The 8,335-nt window shown below is 42.5% G+C and overlaps 1 pseudogene across 1 annotated transcript; it reads right to left on the bottom strand.

The window, feature by feature from the left end:
• Nucleotides 1–902: 902 nt before the first annotated feature.
• LOC309805342 (glycine cleavage system H protein, mitochondrial-like) lies at nt 903–6,884 on the bottom strand (annotated as a pseudogene). Its single transcript has 2 exons — nt 6,875–6,884; nt 903–1,712 (listed from the first exon to the last, which is right to left on the bottom strand). The product of its transcript is annotated as a glycine cleavage system H protein, mitochondrial-like (transcript).
• Nucleotides 6,885–8,335: the final 1,451 nt, after the last annotated feature.

Raw genomic sequence — 8,335 nt, 5'->3', positions numbered from 1 at the left:
AGACAGAGCAGCCCCCTACCTATTGGAGAACCGAGGAGATGCACCTTGCCACTCGGAACATACACTTCCTCAGTCCCAGCCTCCTGGGAAATGTCTCTAAGTGCTGAGCGGTGATCCTGGAAGAAAGAAGCCAGCAGATGGACTGGCTCCAGAGAGAGTCCCTGAGGTTTCTGAACCAATTCCAGTCTGCATCCTTGGAGATGGCAGAGGCTTCCGGAAAGAACAGCAAGATCTGCTCTCACACTTTCTGGTTTCCCTCTTTCCTTCCTAATTTCCTTCCTCCAGCCTTTCCTTTCTTACTGATTCCTTACTCTTCCATCCTCCCTCTCTCCCTCCCTCTCACACATTAACTAAACACACAATCAGATATACCACCCATATATATAAATATACACACCCACCTGTCTACCTCCTACACACATTATTCGTATCCACTCTCCCCGGCTCTGACACACACAAACTAAAAGACACATAACATATGCAGGTTCGTTCATACACATCTCAGATATATTCTTATGCCTACAGAGCACTTTATTTTTTTTTAACATCTTTATTGGAGTATAATTGCTTTACATCGTTGTGTTAGTTTCTACCGTATAACAAAGTGAACGAGCTATACATATACATATATCCCCATATCCCCTCCCTCTTGCGTCTCCCTCCCACCCTCCCTATCCCACCCCTCTAGGTGGTCACAAAGCATGAGCTGATCTCCCTGTGCAATATGGCTGCTTCCCACTAGCTATTTGTTTTACATTTAGTAGTGTATATATGTCCATGCCACTCTCTCACTTCATCCCAGCTCACCCTTCCCCCTCCCTGTGTGCTTAAGTCCATTCTCTACATCTGCGTCTTTATTCCTGTCCTGCCCCTAGGTTCTTCAGAACCATTTTTTTTTTTTAGATTCCATATATATATGTTACCATACGGTATTTGTTTTTCTCTTTCTGACTTACTTCACTCTGTATGACAGACTCTAGGTCCATCCACCTCACTACAAATAACTCAATTTCGTTTATTTTTATGGCTGAGTAATAGTCCATTGTATATATGTGCCACATCTTCTTTATCCATTCATCTGTCAGTGGACACTTAGATTGCTTCCGTGTCCTGGCTATTGTAAATAGTGCTGCAATGAACATTGTGGTACATGACTCTTTTTTTTTTTTTTTAAGTTGCTTTAAACTAGTTAGGGGTTCCATTTTCACTCCTCAATAGATTTTATGTATTTCTCATATGCTTCTTCACTCATTAGTTCATCTAGGTCTGAAGGGTTACTGAGTGTCATCTTGATCAGCCAACCATCTTCATAACAAGATTTGTTGACAAGTCCTGGATTTTCTGCTAGAGCTTCATTAATTTCAGTTACTTCTCCTGATAGAGGAGAATAGAGTTCACTATCAGCTTTCACTCTTTCCAAAGCACAAAATTCCTCTTGTTTGTTCAATTTTGTCCCAACTTCAGGCAGACTACAGTAAACAACATTCCCAAAGCTTCCTGTGCAAAATTGCTGATTCCCACTGTTCCAACACCATTTTCTGTTGTTAACCATTCATGTTTGTCTGTGAATTTATGACCCGACAGCAGAGCCAGTCCTGTGTGCTGTGCCCTGATGGTGCACGCCCTCAGTCCCCAGGGCTGCAGCAGGCAGGGCGCGTTGGGCGCAGAGATGGCATGCAGGCTGCAGACTGCGGCCCGCACGCTCCGCGCCACTCACAGAGCCATGTTCGCAGGGATGCAGAGGGTCTCCGTGCAGCATCTCCATTGTGGGACATGACTCTTTTTGAATTATGGTTTTCTCAGGATATATGCCCAGTAGTGGGATTGCTGGGTCATATGGTAGTTCTATTTTTAGTTTTTTAAGGAACCTCCATACTGTTCTCCATAGTGGCTGTATCAATTTACATTCCCACCAGCAGTGCAAGAGGGTTCCCTTTTCTCCACACCCTCTCCAGCATTTACTGTTTGTAGATTTTTTGATGATGGCCATTCTGACCGGTGTGAGGTGATACCTCATTGTAGTTTTGATTTGCATTTCTCTAATGATTAGTGATGTTGAGCATCCTTTCAGGTGTTTGTTGGCCATCTGTATGTCTTCTTTGGAGAAATGTCTATTTGGGTCTTCTGCCCATTTTTGGATTGGGTTGTTTGTCTTTTTGATATTGAGCTGCATGAGCTGCTTGTATGTTTTGGAGATTAATTCTCTGTCACTTGCTTCGTTTGCAAATATTTTCTCCCATTCTGAGGGTTGTCTTTTCGTCTTGTTTATGATTTCCTTTGCTATTCAAAAGCTTTTAAGTTTCATTAGGTCCCATTTGTTTATTTTTGTTTTTATTTCCATTTCTCTAGGAGGTGGGTCAAAAAGGATCTTGCTGTGATTTATGTCATAGAGTGTTCTGCCTGTGTTTTCCTCTAAGAGTTTGATAGTGTCTGGCCTTACATTTAGGTCTTTAATCCATTTTGAATTTATTTTTATATATGGTGTCAGGGAGTGTTCTAATTTCATTCTTTTACATGTAGCTGTCCAGTTTTCCCAGCACCACTTATTGAAGAGACTGCCTTTTCTCCTAGCACATGGTATATCTCTCCATCCGTTTATATCATCTTTAATTTCTTTCATCAGTGTCTTACAGTTTTCTGCATACAGGTCTTTTGTCTCCTTAGGTAGGTTTATTCCTAGGTATTTTATTCTTTTTGTTGCAGTAGTAAATGGGAGTGTTTCCTTAATTTCTCTTTCAGATTTTTCATCATTAGTGTATAGGAATGCAAGAGATTTCTGTGCATTAATTTTGTATCCTGCAGCTTTACCAAATTCATTGATTAGCTCTAGTAGTTTTCTGGTAGCATCTTTAGGATTATCTGTGTATAGTATCATGTATCTGCAAACAGGGACAGCTTTACTTCTTCTTTTCCAATTTGGATTCCTTTTATTTCTTTTTCATCTCTGATTGCTGTGGCTAAATCTTCCAAAACTATGTTGAATAAGAGTGGTGAGAGTGGGCAACCTTGTCTTGTTCCTGATCTTAGTGGAAATGGTTTCAGTTTTTCACCATTGGGAGCGACGTTGGCTGTGGGTTTGTCATATATGGCCTCTATTATGTTGAGGTAAGTTCCCTCTATGCCTACTTTCTGGAGAGTTTTTATCATAAGTGAGTGTTGAATTTTGTCAAAAGCTTTATCTGCATCTATTGAGATGATCATATGGTTTTTCTCCTTCAGTTTGTTAATATGGTGTATCACATTGACTGATTTGCGTGTATTGAAGAATCCTTGCATTCCTGGGATAAACCCCACTTGATCATGGTGTATGATCCTTTTAATGTGCCTGCAGAGCACTTTAAAGTTCAGCTTTCAAGTTCATCGACTCTTTGCAAGTCATAGCAGCCCCATTTTACTTGTGAAGTACTTGAGGCTCAGAGAGGTTGAAGAATGTCTTCAAGGTCAGGGAGCTGGGAAATAATAGAGTTTGGACTCGCACTCAAGTCTGCCTGACTCTGACTGTGGTTTGCTGCACTCTGCTATCCCTGTACATGCAAACACACACACACACACACACACACACAGATGCACACTGCAAACACGTCCAGATACTCTCTGATTACATTCTTCTCCACATGCCCAAACACAGAAAGTTCACTGACATGTTGCCAGTGGGTCTAAGGAAGGATCTCTCTTTTAGAAAAATTTCTGGCTTGCTTGTAGCCAAGGCTCATAAACTGTACATAGCAGCTTCTCAGAGATATCCAGACGACTTGGTTCAATAGATTTGCTCTGACATGTAGAAAGCAAAAGGTAGAGATGAACATTTGGGTTGTGTGTTTGATTTTTGCAGCCCTTCCTGTCTTGTCTCAGATTTTCCTTCATTCTCACAATAACCCTGTAGGTAGTCATGGAGGAAACTATTATACGCTTTTAACAGGTGGGGAAACTGGGAGTCAGGGTGTTCGAGGGTAACCCAGATGCCTCCAGCTCCGTAATTGTCTGGGGTCCCCCTTCTCTTCGATGCCCAATAACGATAGTCCAAGCTCCCTTCTACCTTGCCTTCAGGAAGTCCACTGCACATCTTCCCAAGTGATGTTATGGGTACCCAGGAGGAATGGTTAAATGTTCTAGCCATCTCTCCTGGCTGTCCCATGTCACATCCTAACTTGAGCAGTTCTTTGCTCTGCTAGACATCTCTGACTGCCTCATGACCTTTGCTGTGGATTTCTGATTTTCTCCTTTCTAAGGTAAGGACACCAACCCTCCCTTAATTCTCAAACACATCTCTTTGGGTGCTTTTTTGGCTCTAAGTAACAGAACACCCAACTCAAATAGGCTTAAACAATAAAGAACACTTTATTCTGCTTTATAACCAGAAGTTCCAAAGTAGGGTAGTTCCAGGGCAAGTTAATTAAGAACCCAGGTTCTTCCCACTTTCCCCATCTGCCATCTGCATGCATTTTGGTTTTGTTCCAAAACAAACTATGCTTTCTCTGGGTCACACATTGGCTGACACTATTCCAGGCATCATTGGTAGAAACAACACTCAACAAAGAAGAGGTCTTTTCTTCCTGTATGTCTCTTTATGTCATTGGACAGAACTTTGTCACATGAGGAAACTTTTCAGTGTGACTAACACGTTCATGATTTGGATTATAATGATGGTTTCACACGTGTGTACATGTGCCAAAACTTATCAAATTAACTATGAGCAATTTATCATATGATAATTATGCCTCAGTATAGCTCTTTCAAAACTATCTACTTGGGCCTCCCTGGTGGCGCAGTGGTTGAGAGTCTGCCTGCCGATGCAGGGGATACGGGTTCGTGCCCCGGTCTGGGAGGATCCCATATGCCGCGGAGCGGCTGGGCCCGTGAGCCATGGCCGCTGGGCCTGCGCATCCGGAGCCTGTGCTCCGCAACGGGAGAGGCCACGGCAGTGAGAGGCCCGCATGCCGCAGAAAGAAAAAAAAAAAAAAAAAAAAAAAACTATCTACTTAAGTAATGAATCAATATTGCAAAGAACTGAATGTCTGTGTTCCCTCCCACAATTTATATGCTGGAATCCTAATCCCAATGTGGTATTTAGAGGTGAGATCTTTGAGAGGTATTTAGGTCATCATGAGGGTGGAGCCCTCATGAATGGGATTAGTGCCTTTGTGAGAAGAGGCCAGACAGGTAGCTAGCTCCTTCTGCCATGTAGGGATACAACAAGAAATGGGCAGATGCAACCCAGAAGAGGTTCTCATCAGAACTCAAAAATACTAGCACCCTGATCTCACACTCTGAGCCTCCAGAACTGTGAGAATAAATTTTGTTGTTTATAAGCCACCCATTCTATGCTATTTTGTTATAGCAGCCTGAATTAAGACTTACGTTCTCCTGGTAAAAAGTTAAGACATAATATATAAAGCTAAAATATCCTTTTCCACCATACCCCAGTCCTTCTAGGTATCAGATTAGTATGTATCTCCAGATCTTTTTCTATATATTTATAAACATAATGGTACCCATCGAATGTATATAGTATCACCTACTTCCTTGTTGTTACTGTTTTTACACAAAAGTCACATTGTGTGATGATGTTGCACCTTGTTTTTTTTGAACACAGTACTTCTTGGGGGTCTTTCTCAATCAGTATTTAGAAATTCATCTCATTCTTGTTAATTTGCAAGATACAGGTCTATCACAGTTTATTCAGACATACCTCTCTGATGAACTTTAGTTTGTTCCCAACTTTTCACTATTTGAAACAATCCTACAACAAGCATCCTTGGACCCTCCTCTTTGTGCAGAGTCCCATGACTTGGATCACAGGATGGATTAAAAAGTTATGTCCTGGGCTTCCCTGGTGGCGCAGTGGTTGAGAGTCTGCCTGCCGATGCAGGGGACACGGGTTCGTGCCCCGGTCCGGGAGGATCCCACATGCCACGGAACGGCTGGGCCCGTGAGCCATGGCCGCTGAACCTGCGCGTCTGAGCCTGTGCTCCGCAACGGGAGAGGCCACAACAGTGAGAGGCCCGCGTACCGCAAAAAAAAAAAAAGATATGTCCTTGTTTTAATTTGCATTTTAGGGGGAATTTTCTCAGAAAAATAGATTCCTGAGTCCCATTCTCAAGCATCCTGATTTGAGGCTCAAGAATCTGTGTGATTTACAACCTTCCCAGGTGATGCACAGAGGGGTTTTGGAACTAGTGCCTGAGGACCAGCGATGTCACTTTCAGATCTGTTGTTCCCTGATCCTCGAACTCCTGCCTTCTCCTAAGCCCATGACTTGTTTAGGCCCAGTGTCTACACCATCTCTGCCACTTATGATTCTGTTTTCTCCATGAGGGAAGATTTTTTTAAGACAGAGGAAGTCCTGGCAACTATGGCCATTTACTAAGTTGGCTCTTGGAGCCATATTTCAGATGTCACTCTGAGGAAATTCTACCCCTCAGAAAGCAGGGACTAACATGTGCTAAGAATCTAATGGTTTCTAGATAAACATACTGGGTTTACTGGACACTTAACTTCCACGTGGTCATTTAAACCTCACAACAACCTTAGGAAGTATTATTGTACCCATTTTACACATGAGGGGACTAAAGTTCAGAGAGACGTAGTAATTTTCCCAAGGTCAGACAGCTACCTAGGGGCCCCTGTTCCAGCTCTGTTGGGCTCCAAATTCTGTGTTCTTTTCATTGTATCGCTTGCCTGCAAACTAGGGTGTCCTAGTTCCTAACTTCTGGAGGTCTCTAGAAAAGGTGCAAATATTTCATGGAACAAGTATTATTTTATCTTACTTAGCATGGAGTAACTTATTTGATTCAATCCTGGAGAATTTGTTCCTGAAAATATGGACTGGAGGATAGATGGACTGGGGGTATGAAAGAGAATGATTCCGTTTTACCTCTGATCATCCCTACTGCTTCCCTCTTCTGGGATTAATGTGGAAGGAGAAAAATAGAAAAGTGGCTTGTATCACAGAATTACAATCAAGTATTCAATTTCTTGAGCTTTTTTTCTAACTGAGAAATATAAAAGAACAGCATATACCACATAACCAAGTATCCACCATCTAAAAATGACAATTCAAAAAATATTTGTCAAATTTCTTAAAAATAAAATAAGCAACATATTCCTCGTCTAAAGATGATTTCATTTCCTCTCCACCTCATCCCTCAGCAGCCTCAGTCAGAAATTTGGATTGTCTCTGCCAAATCTGTTTTACATTTTCAGCTGTAAGTATGTGTTAAACAACATGTATCATGAACAAATAAAAAAAATTAAAAATTGAGTATATAAATGGTCTTTCACTGTAACTTTTATTCTGCTCCCAGCTTTTCTTCTCTTTATGCTATAACACTGAGAGCTCTTTAAAAGTTAAGAATTGTGTCTTATTTAATCTTTGCACCCCTGATGGCCTAGTACCTTCTGGAGGCTCAGTAAATCAGAAAGGAAAGAAGGAAGGAAGGAAGGAAGGGAGGGAGGAAGGAAAGGTGGGAGGGAGGATCAGTCTTTTGAGTCAGAACCTCCTGTGTGGCTCCCAATTAGATGTGAGGGTAATTAAAGAGGCATTCTAAGTCCTCTACACCGTGATTTCCCTGCCCCCGAGAACTGTTCACGTCCCATTAGAGCAGGTAGCTCCTCCATCCTTTAACCTGCTCACTATTCTGTTCTCCCAGGAAGTCCCAGGCATGGTTTCGAGAAGTTTGTGGCCACACAGCCGCCTCATGTTCTCAGCTCCAGTGTGGTCCAACTCTTACTGGTGGTAAATCAACCAGCCAAGGCTGAAGCCTGCATTACTCTCTATCTCTCAAAAACCCTCAGGGATCTGGGGAATTACCTGCCAGTTCAAACACTTGTCTTCCCTCCTTTCCTTCTCCTACTCTGTCTTTGACTCTGTCAACAATGAAGGGCTTTTCTGGATGACTGTCTCTGCCTCTCTGAGTATCTTTCTCTGTCTCTGATTCAAAATTATGCCTCTGCTTCCCTTCCTCAGCCCCTGCCTCTACCTTCCCACCCTTCCCCTTTCTATCCCCTGAGTCTAGCTGCAGCCATAGATCCAGGAGCCCAGCTGGGCCATAGATCTCTCCGTTACTGCTGTTCTTTCCCTCTCACTTTTAAGAATGCTTTTTGTGGTGACTTCTAGCACAAACAGCTGTTGGAACTTGTTTGAGAAAACCTCGGGGGGCAGATGCTCTGGCAGTCCATCAGATTCTTCTTTCCTCTGCAATCTGAGATGGACTGGGGAAGAAATGCATTCACTGATTAACCCATTAAACAAATATTTATTGAGCTCCTATTATATGCCAGTCACCGAGGTGGACACTGAGAATATAACAGTAGGTAACACGGCCCATATAGAGTT

Source organism: Mesoplodon mirus, assembly GCF_964341445.2.
Source record: "Mesoplodon mirus genome assembly, chromosome: 5".
NCBI classification, from domain to species: Eukaryota; Metazoa; Chordata; class Mammalia; order Artiodactyla; family Ziphiidae; genus Mesoplodon; species Mesoplodon mirus.
This window is presented reverse-complemented; position numbering and strand designations above follow the sequence as displayed.